The sequence below is a fragment of the Lygodium microphyllum genome, chromosome 2 (assembly GCF_053477565.2).
Source record: "Lygodium microphyllum isolate KBCC chromosome 2, Lygodium_microphyllum_v1.1.10, whole genome shotgun sequence".
NCBI classification, from domain to species: Eukaryota; Viridiplantae; Streptophyta; class Polypodiopsida; order Schizaeales; family Lygodiaceae; genus Lygodium; species Lygodium microphyllum.
The window spans coordinates 107,945,970-107,962,885 of NC_141136.1; the positions used below are offsets into that span (position 1 = coordinate 107,945,970).

At 39.3% G+C, this 16,916-nt stretch overlaps 1 pseudogene; it reads right to left on the reverse strand.

Annotated features, from left to right (window-relative positions):
- Positions 1-4,343: 4,343 nt before the first annotated feature.
- On the reverse strand, positions 4,344-4,730 carry LOC148040162 (malate dehydrogenase, glyoxysomal pseudogene; annotated as a pseudogene).
- Positions 4,731-16,916: the final 12,186 nt, after the last annotated feature.

Below are 16,916 nucleotides of genomic sequence, written 5' to 3' on the forward strand. Positions count from 1 at the left end.
GCTAGGACACACTACATAAAAAATAGGTTCATATCCAAAGAATGTTTATTTTGAAGACTTAAGGTTCAAAGGAAAAGATCGTATGTTTTACATCGTTAACGTGTATTTCTTGAAGGAAAAGAGGACATGTGTGGTGACAGTGTGTGCAATTACAAGAACAATAGGCCAAGGAAGAGAATAAGTTGTCCAAGATAAAAGATGGAGAAAAAATGATGCAATTTACGAAAATCAGTATGTTTACCCGATTTTAATGGATTTTCGTAATTATGCCCACGTTAGCCTGTGTTCCAATCTTTTTGAGTACCCAAGCGACTATGTTCGGAGTTCAAATGACGAAGTTATGATCCAAACAAGTTGCAAATAGGCATAGAGCAGAAAAAACGACAATAGTGAAAAACAGTAGAAAGCAAAAGCCAAAAGCTGAAAGCAAAAAGCCTAATGTGTGTGAGTGTGGATAGAAAACTATATAAGGAGAGGAGAATGGAGAGTTAAGGGCCTTCCCCCTTGATTACAATTGTATTTTGTGAGAGAGAAGAGTGGAGGGTCGCATGCTAGAGTGGGCTCTTGTCATGCTAATTTGAAAGTCGGAGCCTTTGGATGTTATTAAGGTACGATAATAATTTTTAAAAACTAGCCTTTGAAAGTCGGAGGCTAGTTATTAAGGTACGATAATACTTTTTCACTTGGTTTGTTATCAGATTTTTGGATTTTTTTTGTTGAGTTGTGGTTGTGTGATGCTCTACCCGAATTAGGGTTTTAGTTGTTTGAGCTACAAGAGGCAGTTCTTTATTGTTTTGTTTTTCGTGGTGTATTGTCAAATATTTGAATTTTTCAAGTTGTGTTGTGCATCCAACAAAGTCAATTATCCCAATCGGCACTCCTTAATATCTCATTATCGGGTTGTGAGTGAGACTTGTTCTTGATCACTGCTCACGTAACATCTCTTTTTTGGTGCCCCCACTGAGGAGTGTCGAAATTTTGACTTTGTTCGAGATTTATGGATTATTGGCTTGTTTTTAATAATTTTTAAATGGCTAGTTCTTTTCCTGAATTTTATGGTAAAAAAGGAGAGGATCCTCAGCGATTCCTCGAGAAATTAGAGCTTGGATGTATTATCTAGTGAATAAATGACTCAGCATTGAAACTCCAAATTCTAAAATTTCAATTGTTAGATGAAGGTTGTAACTGGTTTGAAGATAATGAAAAGACCCTTAGACTAAGAAATCCTCCTGTTCCTATGGAATATGAAGCAACTAAACAAGCGTTTCTTAACCGTTTTAAAGAAACTGAGACTTCACATGACCTTTGGAGAAAAATAGAAACATGCCAAAAGAGAGAAGACTAGACCATAGAATTTTTTGCTATAGAGTATGCTAGACTTTGGGATCATTGGAATGTATCTTTAGGCCCAGGAGAGAGAGCCCCAGAAATGTTAAAAATTAAAAATTTCATTGAAACATTACAAGGAGATGTGAGGACAAAATTGGAAATTAAAGAACCTAGTACTTTGGATGAAGCTGAAATGATTGCTATAGAAAAAGAGAGAAAATTTGAGAAATTTAAAAAAAGAGAGTAATTTAGAACACCTATAGATAATAGAGACCAAACTTGGCAAAGGGAGGAACAGAATTATCAAGTTTTAGCTAGACAAAATACTCAACTAGCACCAGAAGTTGAAGATCAATTATCTGGACAAATGTAAAACATGAGGCTAGGAGCATTGAGAGGTCGACCCTTAGGAAGAGGTAATGGAGGACTAATAGGACAACCAAATCAAGAAATTTTGAGAGGGGAAAGAGGAGGAAATGTAGAGGATATTTTTGTATACCAATGGTAACTTGTTATTCATGTGGAGAGTTACGGGCCCCCTTCCCTTGTATCTTCTTGTCATCTTGTGAGAGATGTGAGAGGAGGGCCGCATGCGAGAGATCTTTGGACAAGCTATTGTGGAAAAGGAAGAAGTTAGACATTGTGGTGCCAAGCCTCAGATCGAGGCTATCAAGGTATGAGAATATAATTTATTTGGTTGTTGTCAAAATTTTGGATATTTTCTTTGTGAGTTATCTTGTGTGGTTGTGAGTTTCATCGAATATTTAAATTTTCCAAGTTGAGTAGTGCATTCGACAAGGTCAAATACTTTAATCGGCACTCCTTTACATCTTGTTATCGGGTTGTGAGAGAGTCTAGTTCTCGTTCACCGCTCACGTAACAACGCTTCATTGATTTCTTTTCGGCACTATCATTAAAAACATTTGTGCTTTTTCAAGGTGTTTTATGATTTTTTTCAGGTTACTGAAGTATCATATATTGCCACTTGCAAATACCATGCTTGAGTCTCCTGATGGTGCACGACATGTTTTACGAAAGCTTGGCATGGACTACAACAGCATCCATGCATGTATCAACGATTGCATACTATTTTTAGGAGAATACGAGACTATGGAGACATATCCAAAGTGTGGTGCTCACAGATATCAACAGGACTTGCAAGGGCAAACCATCCGTCGAAAAGTTCTTAGACACTTTTCGCTTATCCCCCGCATAAACCACACATTTCGTAGGTCCGGCATGGAGAGCTTGACAACGTGGAGCATGTACAAAATAGGTCCATAGATGGAGTTCAACGAATATCAGCAGATTCACGCGCATGGAGCCACATTGACTCTACCTTGCCAGGCTTTGCGCGAGAGCCAAGGAATCTTCTGCTCGGTCTTGCAATGGATGGTGTGAACCCGCGGCAGAGAGCAGTGGAGACGGTCTATCTCTTTGAGAAATACCTACCTACCAGCATGCTCATGATACAAATCCACCTTCTTATGCATTTTGCAGATGAAGTGGAGATTTCTAGACCTATCCATACACGATGGATGTTCTTCTTGGACTGCTTCATGAGAACCTTGAAAAGCTTTGTGCAACAATGAGCTCAGCCAGAAGGTAGCATTGTTAAAGGTTGGTTGGTATTTGAGGCGCTAGTGCATATTTCACAATGGCTACCATGGATTCAAACAACAGTATGCTATGGTCATTGAAGGATGATGATAGACTCACCGGAGATGTGGTGGTTGGAAATGGAGTAGAAAAAAGAATGGATGTTGCAATGGAGGAGAAAGTGAATCGCTTTTGTATGTTGCACCATGCCTCTATGGAGACGTTGTTACGTGAGCGGTGAACGAGAACTAGCCTCTCTCACAACCCGATAACAAGATGTAAAGGAGTGCCGGTTAAAGTATTTGACCTTGTCGAATGCACTACTCAACTTGGAAAATTTAAATATTCGACAAAACTCATAACTACACAAGACAACTCAGAAAGAAAATATCCAAAATTTTGACAACAACCAAATAAATTATATTCTCATACCTTGATAGCCTCGATCTGAAGCTTGGCACCACAAAGTCTAACTTCTTCCTTTTCCACAATAGCGCGTCCAAAGATCTCTCGCATGTGGCTCTCCTCTCACATCTCTCACAAGATGACAAGAAGATATAAGGGAAGGGGGACCCTAACTCTCCACTCTCCTCTCCTTTTATAGTTTTTTCATCCTCTCTTACGTTGAAGAAGTGTTTGCTTTTCCCAAAAAGCCTTAGGATTTTTTACAAGGTCAAATGTTAACACGCTAAGGCACACTATTTTTTTAAACTTTAAAAGTTTAAGCTTTATAATATAGCCTTTGAAACTAATAAAAAACTCCATGCTTTTCTTGACGCGTTCTTTTGATTCGTGAGATGGTTCATTTCTTTGGAAACTGAAACCCTGATAGACAAGGTGTCCTCCACTACGGCTACCTTTTTCCCCTTTCTCTCTGTCTAATCTCTCCATCTTTCTCTGTCGCTCTTCTTCTCTGTTCTATCTCTAAAGACTCATAGCACCAGTCTCCGTGCTCAGAATATCGATTCGGCAAGGTTTTCAAGTAATCATTTCTCATAACACTCGCCTCAGATGGCCGAACTTGGTGCCAGTGAGGTCCATAGAGAAATCAGGAAGCCTCTTCCGCTTGCACGAGGTCTCCATATCTCTCTCTCTCTCTCCATCTCTCTCTCTCTGTGGTCTGATTCTCTATCTTCTTTTCAAAAGAGACGATGCAGGGATGCAGGAGAAGCCATGGAAGCCCTGCTGCTACTCTTAATAAGAAGAAGGCGGCTTATTAAATGGTGTATGCGAGAATTTGTGATGACGGAGGATCCCCCCTTCTTTGCTGGCGACGATTCTTATGCTAAGGCTTCATCAGAATAAAAAGCAGATGTTACTAATAAGGTGAATGATTGCCCTAGGGCAGCACTTGGCAACACCTTCACAGAGGGTGCGCACTATACTAGCATTGATATTGAATAGATCATCACGAGTCATCCCAGGTTTCCGGGTACTCCTATTAGGATAATCACAAGCTCCATACCCTCCAAGGATGCTTCAAGTTGATCCTTGCCAACAAAACCATGGACAACAGTGCTTGTGTCCATGTGACTGAGATCAGATGTCACTCCTGGTTTGTTTACCACATCGTACAAGTGAAGGACTGAGATCAAGGGGTTTATCTTCAATAGAAGAGCCAAGGGTTGCCCTATGCTACTAGAAGCCCCAAGAAGAGCAACTTTGAACCCAGGGGCTGCACCTTTGGCCCTGCAGCCATCCATTCTAATGCCTGCTGCCAGACGCTCCGAAGAGGAAGGGGAAGGCCAGAGGTGAGCACTAAGTCTAGCCAGACGTAGGCGGTAGCAATCTTCTGCTGCCATGGCTTGTCTATTTTCCCTCTCGGAAAGGCGGTGTAGAAGGGATGCAATGTATCAATGAGGAGGGAGAAGCCTTTGATTTTCTCTCTCTCTCTCTCTCTCTCTCTCTCTCCTTTGTTCTGGAGTTAGATCATCTTTCTTCTGCTGGCCTTGCTTTGCATTCCTTGCCAGTGCACATTCACAATCACGCTCCCTTTGGTTTCCACGAGTCATGATGTCCTGAATTGCCAAGCCCAACAGCGGCACCACACACTCAGATCTAGCATCAATTTCCTGGCTGTTTCTTTGTGTATGAGATTCCCCGTCTATCTACCCGCCTTCTGGATCTTTTGCTGTAGCACTGCCTTCCATCCATAAACTTTGCCCCTGTAAAGTGGACACACCAAACCCTTTCACATCATCTTTCTCTTGAGATGAATGAATCCTAGAATGATCTGATGTATGTGGCTCATAGATATCAACAGGAACCAGTCTGTGATCATAATATTGTGCTCCTCTAGGTCCTACTCTAGTGGAGCCTCTTCCTATTATTTGATTACTTCGTGAGCTCAACCCCCTCCTATGCAGGTTATCCAAAGCATACTCTCTGAACTCACAATTTTTCAATACTCCTGAATGGTCTTTCCAATATTGATCCAAACAGTTTGAGTGTCAATAACTAGTATTGCATATGTATGGGCAACACCCTGAGGAGCATATCAGAAGAACAACATTGTGAGGGTGGTCCATGCATAAAGGGAATTTTGCATCCTCCTAATCCTTCATAAAACTGCAATAAAATCTACGCTCCATGAAATGCTTATAGTTTAATAAAGCATCAGAGGCATTAGGAAACTCTGTTCCTGTAAATCCCATCAATGAGAAATTGATTGAACTTAGGCTTTGAGTCACCCTTCAAGGTAACAGACCAATTCTCTAGAGTTATCCTAGTGAGCCGGTCCCTTTGAATCTCTGAGAGGGTAATGGTTTTTCCGTTCCCAAAATTCCTGTTTAAACCTGAGCAACTGCATCCTTCTGAATGCTAGGAGCGAAACCATTCTTGGAATCTTATTTTCATGCAATGTGCCCTAGCAGAAATATGATTTGGAAGGAACTTCGTGCTCAACCATACATGATCTCATTAAAAAATGCAATTGATCTATGATATGCAATTAATCAATCCATGATACAAACAAAAATAATGTATGCATTGAAGAATCATGCCTAGCCTATCTAGATGTGATCGTGCGTCATGCAAAATGCAAACAAAATTCCTTATTAATTTAAAATTCCTTATCCTCACCTCTCAACTCTCATAAGAAGATATGATATACTCCACTCTGCCTGCCCATAATCTCACATCACTCTAGAAAATGGTGGTCCTCAAGATGTTGACCAAACATGAACAACCCTTCTCACAATTGATGGCATCCTTCACGACCCTCGAACTCACCCAACCTCCTTACACTCTCAACCAGAGGTTCCTAACTTTGTGATAAACATCCCAAATGGTGCGTGCAAGAAATGTGCGTGCTCAATGACAAGTGCTCTCTCATGTGCATGTGCATCTAAAATTTACTGCATATAATTGCAACAGACCTCATGCCGTGCAAGTGCTCAATGATGGTGCAAAACGTGCATAATCCCAACCCTTGGCATGGAAATATTTGATAAGGACAGGAGACGAGCCCCGAGTGCAGTGCATCAATAAGTGCAACGTGAAGTGCTCGTGAACCCATAATCCCTGTGATGTGCATGAATCGCAACAAGAATACATACCTAGCTCTTCAATGTTCGGTAGCTAATAGCAAACTCCAACTTATCCTGTTCAAAAAAATACCAAACTCGACCAAGGCTATCAAGTTTCACACTCAACAAATCAAACAAAAAGACAGAAATAAATCCTAAGCTAGACAAACACAATAAATCGAATTACAAAACAACAAAACAAACTGTCACACAACAACTAAACTAGCAAAAATCAAACCTAACTACAATTTGACTAGGGGATTTTAGTTTTCAGAAAAGTGCTTGACAATGTGGCTTGCTAGGTACCAGGAAGCTAGGAAAGATCTAGAGGAAGTGCGATCTAAATTTCGACGTAATACGCGCCATAGAGTGATTTGATATCCCGAGGACACGGAGGAGATTCCGTGGTTTATGTCAATGCAATGGTTATATGGATCTTTGATCGTAGCGTCTCATGAAGGGGCGGAAGTCTTAACCGAGGAGTGGGAATTCTCGAGGGGACGTAGTCCAAAGGTGATGATGTGTTTAGGGTTTATCATATCTATATTTTATATGCGATAAATAATTGAGTGTTTCAATGTACAATACAAAATATATAGTGCAATATGGTCGCACGGATGACATGAGATGGAGTATTTTGGAAACTTGCAAAGTATTGTCACGGTGGATTATCGTAGCTTCTCCATGATCCTATTCGATGTGCAATGGTTCAAAGTGGTCCATCATCTTGGGAGTGGTGGCCATAGGACATATCTGGAGGACTTTGTAAGTTTTTCTTTTGTTTTGCTTGCTTATTTTTTTGTTGTATCCTTTGTATTGACAATCGTGTTTCTAACAGTTGTATTTTGTTTTCTTTGCAGCACTCCATTACAAATCACGATTCCACCGGCCTTGAGACTCGATATGCAGAGAGGCACGGTCTCACTGTATTGATCGACTGATTGTATGGATGCGGTGGCCGTGTAAGTCACTCATCTTTCTTGTTCATAGTTACCATGTTTAATTAGAATGCATTATTGTATGGTGGATTGATGTGTAGTTTTTTCTTTTTTTGCAGACTCCATTCGATGCTCCTTTGTCGTGGGATGAGGTTTTCGATGGCGATGACCTATAGCTCGCCCTTAGATCCCTGGAGCTCACACACCCTTCTTTTTTGGTCACGTGATCTGTGTAAACATTTTATGTGTAGTAGTAGTATCTTGCCATGATTATACCAGTCCCTTTCATTATGCGATCATGTATTTATTTCATGTATCAGTGTTATGATTTAAGTACACTTTGTCTTTATTTACACGAGCATTGTACACATTTTTGAAACTATTTTGTATGGCCCAAATAAAGCACATTGTGCTATATGTGGCAGAGCAGCTTGCTGCCCTACCACAAATTTTATTTTTCCCCGTTACTCTTACTATTAGCGTCGCAAATTTGTTACACACGTCGCTATTAGTGTCGCAAAATACGCCGCAAAGTGTCGTTATCAACATCGCTATTTGCATCGGTGATATCGACGCAAATAGCGACATTGATAATGACGTAATACCGACTGTTCTATGGCATTGCCAATAATTCCACTTTTTGCGATGACAGGGGAAAATTTCTTTATGAACATTTTTGTCGCTTTTAAGGTCGGTATAGGGCCTATATCGTGTAGTGTTGGGTTATCTTGTGTATAAGGAGAATATAGATCAATAATGGTAATAGTAGATATCCTAACAAAGGTCACTCAACTTATTCCAACAAAACCCAATTACAAAGCTTTAGATATTGCAAGAACTTTTGTAAAAGAGATTTCTAGGTTACACGGGTTACCTAAAAGGATCATCAGTGATCATGATTCTCTTTTCACATCACACTTCTGGAAGAGTTTATTTGAAGCCATTGGAGCCAAACTTGTTTCAGCACTGCTTATCATCCACAAACTAATGGGGACAAATAGAACGAGTTAATCAAGTAATTAAGGATATTCTGCACGCATATTGGAACAAGGAACCTAAAACGTGGATTCACTATCTACCCTTTGTGGAATTTGCTTATAATGCCTTCTATCATCGAAGTATTCAGATGAATCCATTTTAGGCACTATATGGTCAAGATTGTCATATGCCACTGATTTTTTCTAATCTACTCTAAGGGTAGAAGCTTAGAGAAAAGTGTTAGCAGAAATAGATGATTAAATCAAGATTACCAGACAAGATATTCAAGCTGCCAAGGACCGACAAAGGGCATACGATGATCTAAAAAGGCAAGAACGAATCTTCAAACAGAGAGACATGGTCTTTATTCCTATCCATCCAAAGAAGAGTTCTTTTTTTTAGGAGAATTTAAAAAGCTAAGTCCAAGATATTGTGGACCCTATAACGTTATCAAGTTCTTAGGACCAAGCATTTACAAGATACAAGTCCCTGAGAATATAAAAATCTACAATATATTTCATGTAGCTTACTAAAAGCATATGTAGCTAACCTTAACCATATCCTTGATGATCAACAAGTTGTAATACCTAATTAGGGAGTCCTTGAGCTATAACCTGATAGAATAATTGATGTAAGGGAGAGAAAACTGAGAAATAGAACCCTTAGAGAATACATTTTCCAGTGGAAGGATTATCCTGAAGAAGATGCGACATGGATAGATGAGAATGTTCTTTATCAACAATATCCATGGTTTCTCTCAAGATGAGGACATCTCAATTTCTCTAAGGGGAGGAGGATGTAATACTTCCACGCAATTAAAAGTTAGTTGATTAGTTAGTTAGTCAATTAGTAAGTTAGTAAGGTTACTAGCTAAAGACTAACTAAAGTAAAAACTAACTAACTAACTAACTAACTAACTAACCAACTAACTAATTAACTATATATAAAACGAGGATTGTAACCTAATATTTTTTCCCAAATTGATAAGGACTATAGCTGTAGCTACCCATTACGAAAGTTTCAATGTGAACGAAAGTTATGAGCCATATTAGTCATTAGTGTCAATGTGTATAGTATGGATGGTCCAAAAATACTAGATTTTTGGATAAAACTAACATATTTTTTATATTGTGGATATTATTTTTTGTAAATATCCTAAAAAGATATGGAAACATCTAGAACACGATGTCATGTAAAAAAAAACTGATTTTTTCAACTAGTTTCAGAGATTTAATGCAAAAGAAAGGATTGGCAAAATCGTACGCCTTGGGATTGTAGTTTACAAACACCAAACAACACTCCGAACAGGGAGAAGAAGAAGGAGTAATCTAGAATATTTTTGACCAAGTATCTTAGGGTTTTACTCTCCTTTTGGAGCCAACGGAACCATTAGATTTGTGATTTAAGCATCAAATTGTTGATTTTGCCAAATCCCCTCCATAAAGAGCTGTTCATCTTAATCACAACCCTTCTTCTCTAATTTAGCTATAAATAAGAGGCATGGGGAGCAGTTTATAGAAGCACAAGGAGACCTCGAGAGGTTGCGAGAGGAAGGCCGAGAGAGGGAGGTAGAAGGATACCCCTCTAAGAGGCTGCTGCGAGATGAAGCTAGAGAGAGAGAGAGAGAGAGAGAGAGAGAGAGAGAGAGGAGTTACCCCGAGAGGCTGCGAGGGTGAGTGTTAGCTCAACCCCCCTATCTCGATCCGACCAAGCCATATTCTCTTATGCTCTCCCATCCCAAATTCATTCCTCCTTCTTTGTCTCTTGAATCCACTTGCGAACGATGGCTCCAAAGTGACAACGTGGAAAGACCATGAGAACCAGCGTGACTGGTCAAAGAATGGGTATTGCCGGAGCTAGGGGAGTGCCTAAGGTTACCAGAGTTGCCACTACCAATGGAACATTGGGTGTAGCGAACACAAGTGTGAACAAAGACAAAATTCCCAATGTTGTTGTGCCAAACCAGATTATTCACTAGTAGGCTATTATTTCACCACATCAAATAATAAGGTTTATGTCGAATTTCTATCAAAAAAATAAATATTAGTATTTGCATCAAATGGTACAAGAGCTACTTGTTAGATTGCATGGACAAAATCTGTATAAGAATTAATTACATTATTCTTATACATTATTAGCTTCTATAGTTTTCACTTATACAAATTGACAGTTTCATCTAGAAAGGATATTAGCACACACATCAACGATTAATCGCTAGGATTCGGAGTTAGATTAATTGAGACTCTAAATTGTAGAGTCATGACGGAAATAGTTGCAAGAGGTTATTGCACATATGATTTTATGCACACTCAAGATTAGTAAAATAACTCGATATAATTAGTGTCAAATGTGACAAGGTTAAGTGTTGGACTAATACTTAAAAAGTGAAACTCTATTTAAAGGGTCTGTAAGTCATCTCGTTATTAAGTTATTGGCACAATATATTTCTTTAAGGAATTTCTCTTATGTGGGGTAAGATAGCACAAATGGAAAATTCATGCCCTACTTAACATTCTTCGTACTCTGGCCACACCCTGCGTTCGAGCGTCACCCCGAATATGTCATGCCCGAGCACCTTAGAGACATTCTAGGAAAGCATCTTCTGATAAGAACATTGCAACATACTATGGTGAAACACCCTAGGACCTATCACCTAAGAACAATTGAAGAGAGAGAGAAAGAGAGGGGGAGAGAAAGAGAGAGAAGAGATAAGATAAGATAAGATCTATTAATGTCTCTAAAAGGCTAAAATAGCCTATGAGACCATAACCAATACAACTAGTATCATCATCTCTCATTAGAGAAGAAGAGATAGAGATAAATGTGTAGGTTTACATGCTGGATTGATATGAGAGGTATGAGAAGTAAGAAGAACTGAAAAATCTAAAAAAGATAAAAGAACTAGGTTAAAAAGATTAAAAGAGTGTAGAGTATCTCCTCCTCAATCTATTGAATCCACCAAGACTTTGCAAGCTACCTCTAACTACATCAGGGTGCCAATTTGCATCTATGACGAGCAATCATGATGCGAATCTGCTGCATATGGGCACGCCTATGTCACCAAATAGGTAGTCTAAGGCATCGTGCTCTACATAATGCTGTAGCTCTATCAACTATGATGCCATTGATGATGTCCTCAATGATGCCTATCAGTAGGAGATGTAGTGTTCGGGGTGGCAGGGCTGGGGGTTTAGCTACACTGAAAAAGTCTATAAGTACTCTTTAGAGGGGTGGATGAGATTGGGGTCAGCTCCTATCCCATAACAATACTAGTTTGTGCCGTTGGAGCTCCAATAAGAAAATACCCAAATATCTTTGGTCCTCATAGTCCATCACTCATCTTAGTGGTCCAAAGCCCTCCTTAAAGAGGCAATGATAGCGGCCTCGGATATCATAGTATAGAGTACATCTGTAGATGTAGTGCTCCTCCATTTGTGGCTCCCATCCCCAAAGCTGGCGCATCCTCTCATTGGCTGCAATATGGCTCCATCAACCTTTCTCAATCAACAACTATTGCAATGAGGTGCGAATCTGACCAATAGAAACTTGGAGTCCCTGGGAGAGTTGAGCGTCCATGTATCTTGGCCTCACTATGAAACCATCATGAGATAGTTGCAAGAAGTGGCATTGATATTGTGCCATTTTTGTGCCTAATGGGAAAGGGGGCTTGGACTAAGTCCTTCCTATCTCCACTTTAGAGATATCTGCTCTGATCACACTATTTAGCTCTACATGACTGAGACTCAAAGTAGAGCAATCAAGGCTATAATCGAACAATGGCAATTTGTTTGTACTCATGCCATGTAAGTTCATCCACGTCCTCATATGTGCATACTAACACTATCTATCCTTCTCTGTTGCAAGCTCTCTTGAAGACTCCATGGCTAGTCTAGGGTATCGATCTTTAGGGAGCTGTCATATCCTCTGGAGGAAAGTAATTGCTTAGAATAATGCCTCAACTACCATGGGTGCAGCACCCAACTTTTCTCGGATGATCTCTTGTGGTACCGAGAAAATTTTCCCTTATCATACGTGCTATCATCATGATGAATGGTCCTTCCATATGTTCTCAATCATCATAATGTTGTGCTTTCGGTCCATCACAATCCATAAGTGGCATCCGTCTAGTATGATAAAGGCTTGGACCCCAATTGGCTGCCCCATAGAGTAGTGTGGGCATAACTAAAGTGTCAAAAAGCAACAATTTGGTGTGAGGCTCTTGAAATTGTATGTGTGCACATTGTCGCTCTAGGGTACCCAAAGTTGCATATGCCCATGCAAGCCTAGCCACTAAACTTTCCTTCCATGAAAATTGTGGCCCTTTGAAAGTGATCCCAAGGTATACATATTGTCTAACCATTTTCACAAGCTGACCGTCATACATAAAGTGATGCTCTAAACGTGTCACCCAAGTTGCTAAGGTGTTAAAGACCATAATTTTAGTCTTTCCAAGATTAACCTTGAGACCTTTATCTTCTCAAAGAACACATGGAATGCATCTAGATGTCATTTTAGTCCTTGCGAATTTGAGATAAGCACCATATCGTGTGCATATAACAAAATTGGTATCAGTACCTGAGCTAAGCTGGCTCCCATACCACCCCATGTTTGTATGTAATAAAAACTCTCATCAATGTATAGTCCAAATAGTAGAGGAGAGAGGGGACAGCCTTGCTTTACACCAACCATGCTAGACACACTGAGTCTGTTGTACCTCTAGGCACTTGTACTCTCCCTGTTACAGTTTCATACAATGCATAAATGCACCCCTGTCTATCCTTTGGGACCCCAATGGCTCGCAACCTTTGCATGAATCTTGCACGTGCTATTGTATCAAAATCCTTGCAAAAATACACAAAGCAACAATAGATTTTTTGTCTCTATGATCATCCTTCCTCAACCAAGGCCCTTAGCGTGAATATATGGTCTAGTGTGTTATATCCATGACGGAAGCTAGCTTGTCCTCTACAGACCATATTTTCTTTGTTTTAGCCTGCCAACTCAACTCATTTTCACAATAGAGGCATATATCTTTGCTAGCATACGGCCAATCATAATAGTATGATACTTGTTAGTGACCAATGGATCTCCACTCTTAAAAATCAGCACTATTGTGTGGTCACACCAACTTACTGCAAAACCCTCACATCTAGCTCTATCGAAGAGATTCACCAAGATAGGGGCCAATGTATAACATGCATATGCAAAATGCTCTACACAAGGCCATCTTGATCATGTGCTCTCCCATTCTTCAATCTCCAAAAGGCATATCTCACCATCTTTTTTGTAAAGAAACCACATTGTGTTGGCCTAGAGTTTGATGTACACGGTATTTGCTCTTTGATGGAACATCATACAGTGCCCTAGCATGTTCATGCCATACCATAGCTGATGTCAATTGAATTGGGGGTTGTCTCCCATGAAATTTCCTCCATGCATTCTTGCTGTCTCTGCTAAACAAGAGCTCATACATCTTGGACTCTAGTTTGGCTAAAAAATCTCTCTTCTTTTTATGCAGAAGACGACAAAAGATATTCCTTGATTGTTTGTGTGTACATGTCTCTAGTGTAATATCCCTCTATAGGCATGTCCCAATTCTGTCTGCACTCATCATCATACCAAGCATTTTGAGGGACAGTAAGTACATCTGCGTATTGGTGTAGAGCGCATCTTACATGGGAATGCCTTGAAGCTACAACATATAAAACCTTTGCTAGAGATCTAATGACATCTTCCAGTGGTTCATGCTAGTCTAGTCGGCTTAAGCCATCTTGTGCTGCATCACTATAGATATGCTATGTTTTCTCTAGAAATTCATAATGTGGGAATGTGTGTAATTGTGTGCATGTTTCTTGTCTCTGACCACATGTTAGAGTAGATTTTAGGACTTTCTCTCTCTCTCTCTCTCTCTCTCTCTCTCTCCCTCCCTCTCTCTCTCTCATTTCCTCCCTCTCCCTCTCCCTCTCTTTCTCTCTCATTTCCTCTCTCTCTATCAATATACACAAATTATATAAAAAAAGTAAAAGAGAGAGAGAATGCACTCTCCCTCCCTCTCCCTCTCTCATTTCCTCCCCCTCCCTCTCCCATTTCCTCCCTCTCCCTCTCCCTCTCTTTCTCTTTCTCTCCCTCCCTCTCCCTCTCTCATTTCCTCCCCCTCCCTCTCCCTCTCCCTCTCCCTCTCTCAATATACACAAATTAAACCCTAAACAAGTAAGAGAGAGAGAGAATGGGCTCACCATAAAGATTCCAAGAAGGGTTTGGCGGCTTCTCTTCGTGATGGCTCCTCTTCCTCTTCTTCGCGAATGACGGTAGCAGCCGCAGTGAGAAGCCTTCTTTCTCTATTTCTCTCCCTCTAAGCAAAACGGTCGCTCTCTCTCTCGCTTTCCCTCTCGAAAACTTTTGTGAATGAGCGAAATGAAACGCGCTCGGGTTTCGGCCCGCATTTTTTTTTTCTCTGTGGAGCGTTGCTATTAGCGTCACATTTGCGATGCTAATAGCAACACAAATAGCGATGCCGCTTTTTATCGTTGCTAATTGGCGTCGCTATGGCCTGATATCCTTGTAGTGTAAGTCATATATCTTTAATTATTCATTCATTTTCATACTTTGTATAGCTGAAAACAGAGGAACACTTTGTTTCATCCATCCTTTCCAAGTATTATAAGTTTATTTTTGTGGACAAAAACCTTTGGTAAGGGATGGATTGTAAGAAGTTGAGAAGAAGATATATTTTAGTGTGGAATTATTAATAATATATTCTCACATTGATACATTAATAAAAGGGGTGAGACATGTAAATTTTCACATCTTTGAACATTAGTATATTTAGTGTCCCTTACCTCACCTTCTTGTTCACAGCTTCTATGGCTTCTCTCTCTTCTTTCTTAACTTTCTAGTATTTCTCTCTCCTCGTCACTATTTTCTCTCTCCTATGCTCTTCTTTCTCTCGTCTCTTAGTTCTCACCCTAATAGGCAATTTTAGAGTCTCTTGAAGGGTCATGGCTCAAGAGGATGCTTTTATTGATTTTCGAATGTACTCATTATTCATGGTAAGGTTGTGGCAAGCATGCATTCTTAGTCCTAGTCAATTGTTGCCTTATTTGATTTCTAGTATACACTCTCCCAATTGCAAAGGGGTGCTAGTCGCATTTTTGCCCAATAAATATCCTATTGTGGTCAAGTTTAGGCATAGTAGCCAAGTTGTGCTCAAGTTTTGAAGTAGGAATCATGTGAATCAACTCATTCTACACTTGAAAATTATTCACACTCATTCCATACATATTTGTTTATATAACTAAATGGAGATATTGATAAAAATGCATATATTGAGGCCCCTCACAATGTATGGTTGGCATCCCTAAAATAGCATTTCTAGAACACTTGCAAGACTATTCTAAAAGAATTTTGTATGCATACATTGCCATTAAAATAACCTAGCCATTTTTATATAGAAAATCATTATGTCTAGTTATTGAGGTTAGTCCATGGCATAGTGAACAAGATACAATAATCATATCACCACAAGAGAGATCGTGAACTCTATATCTATCATAAACAAACTTCACAATCAAGTCAATTTTAGCAATGAGACAAACTGATAGCAAATCATTTTGTCTTTGATATATATAAAGCATCCATATGTGTAAGAGTGATGTAATCAATAGTAGTTAGTACAAATTTTCCAACTCCTGAATAGGTAAAGAGCCCTTATTGGCATATGTCATACTATTGCCCTTGCAACCCCAAGAGAAGTGAATAGATTGTGTAGAGAAGTAATATACTACACTCTTTTTTCTTAGCCTATTTTCTAGCCAATTTAACATAGTCATGAATGACATGATCTTTTGCTTTACAATACCTACAAAACATTTGACATGATCTTTTTTCTTAGTCTATTTTCTAGCCAATTTAAGATTAGTTTGCAACATGCATGCTAGATTTCTTTTGCCTAGATTTTTTTTCTTATAGCAAAAGAAAAACTAACTCAAGTGTTTTGATTGACTTCCATCATCAAACGAAGTATAGATGCAAAACTCTAAAAAATTTTAAGATGACCATTAAGAATAATCAACACAAATGAATTGCCTAGCAAAATCCCATCAACAGGAGTCAATTGCTCTTTAAGATCTTTGATCTTTTTCAAAAAACTATCCATGGAGTCACCTTCATCCATATGTTTACTATCTAGCTTTTAACTAGGTAAACAACACGTGCCTCATTTTTTCCTTGATAAAAATATGCAAGAGTCACCCAAGCATTCTTAGTTATCTCATATGAGTGAATATGTGGGATCATGGTACATTTAATGAAGAATTCAACCAAAGCATGAGCGTTTGCATCTCTACTATTTTAATGAATTTGGTCAGGAGTCAGTGGTAGTAGTGCTCTCGCATTAGTTGGAGCATACCTGAAAACTCTAGCATCCCGAACATTATATGTTTTTGTTGCACTTGTAACTTTTGAAACACCACCAAAACATCATTTAATTCCATGTACAATATCCCAAAGCCCCTTTGCAACTAATATATGATGCTTCATATAATCC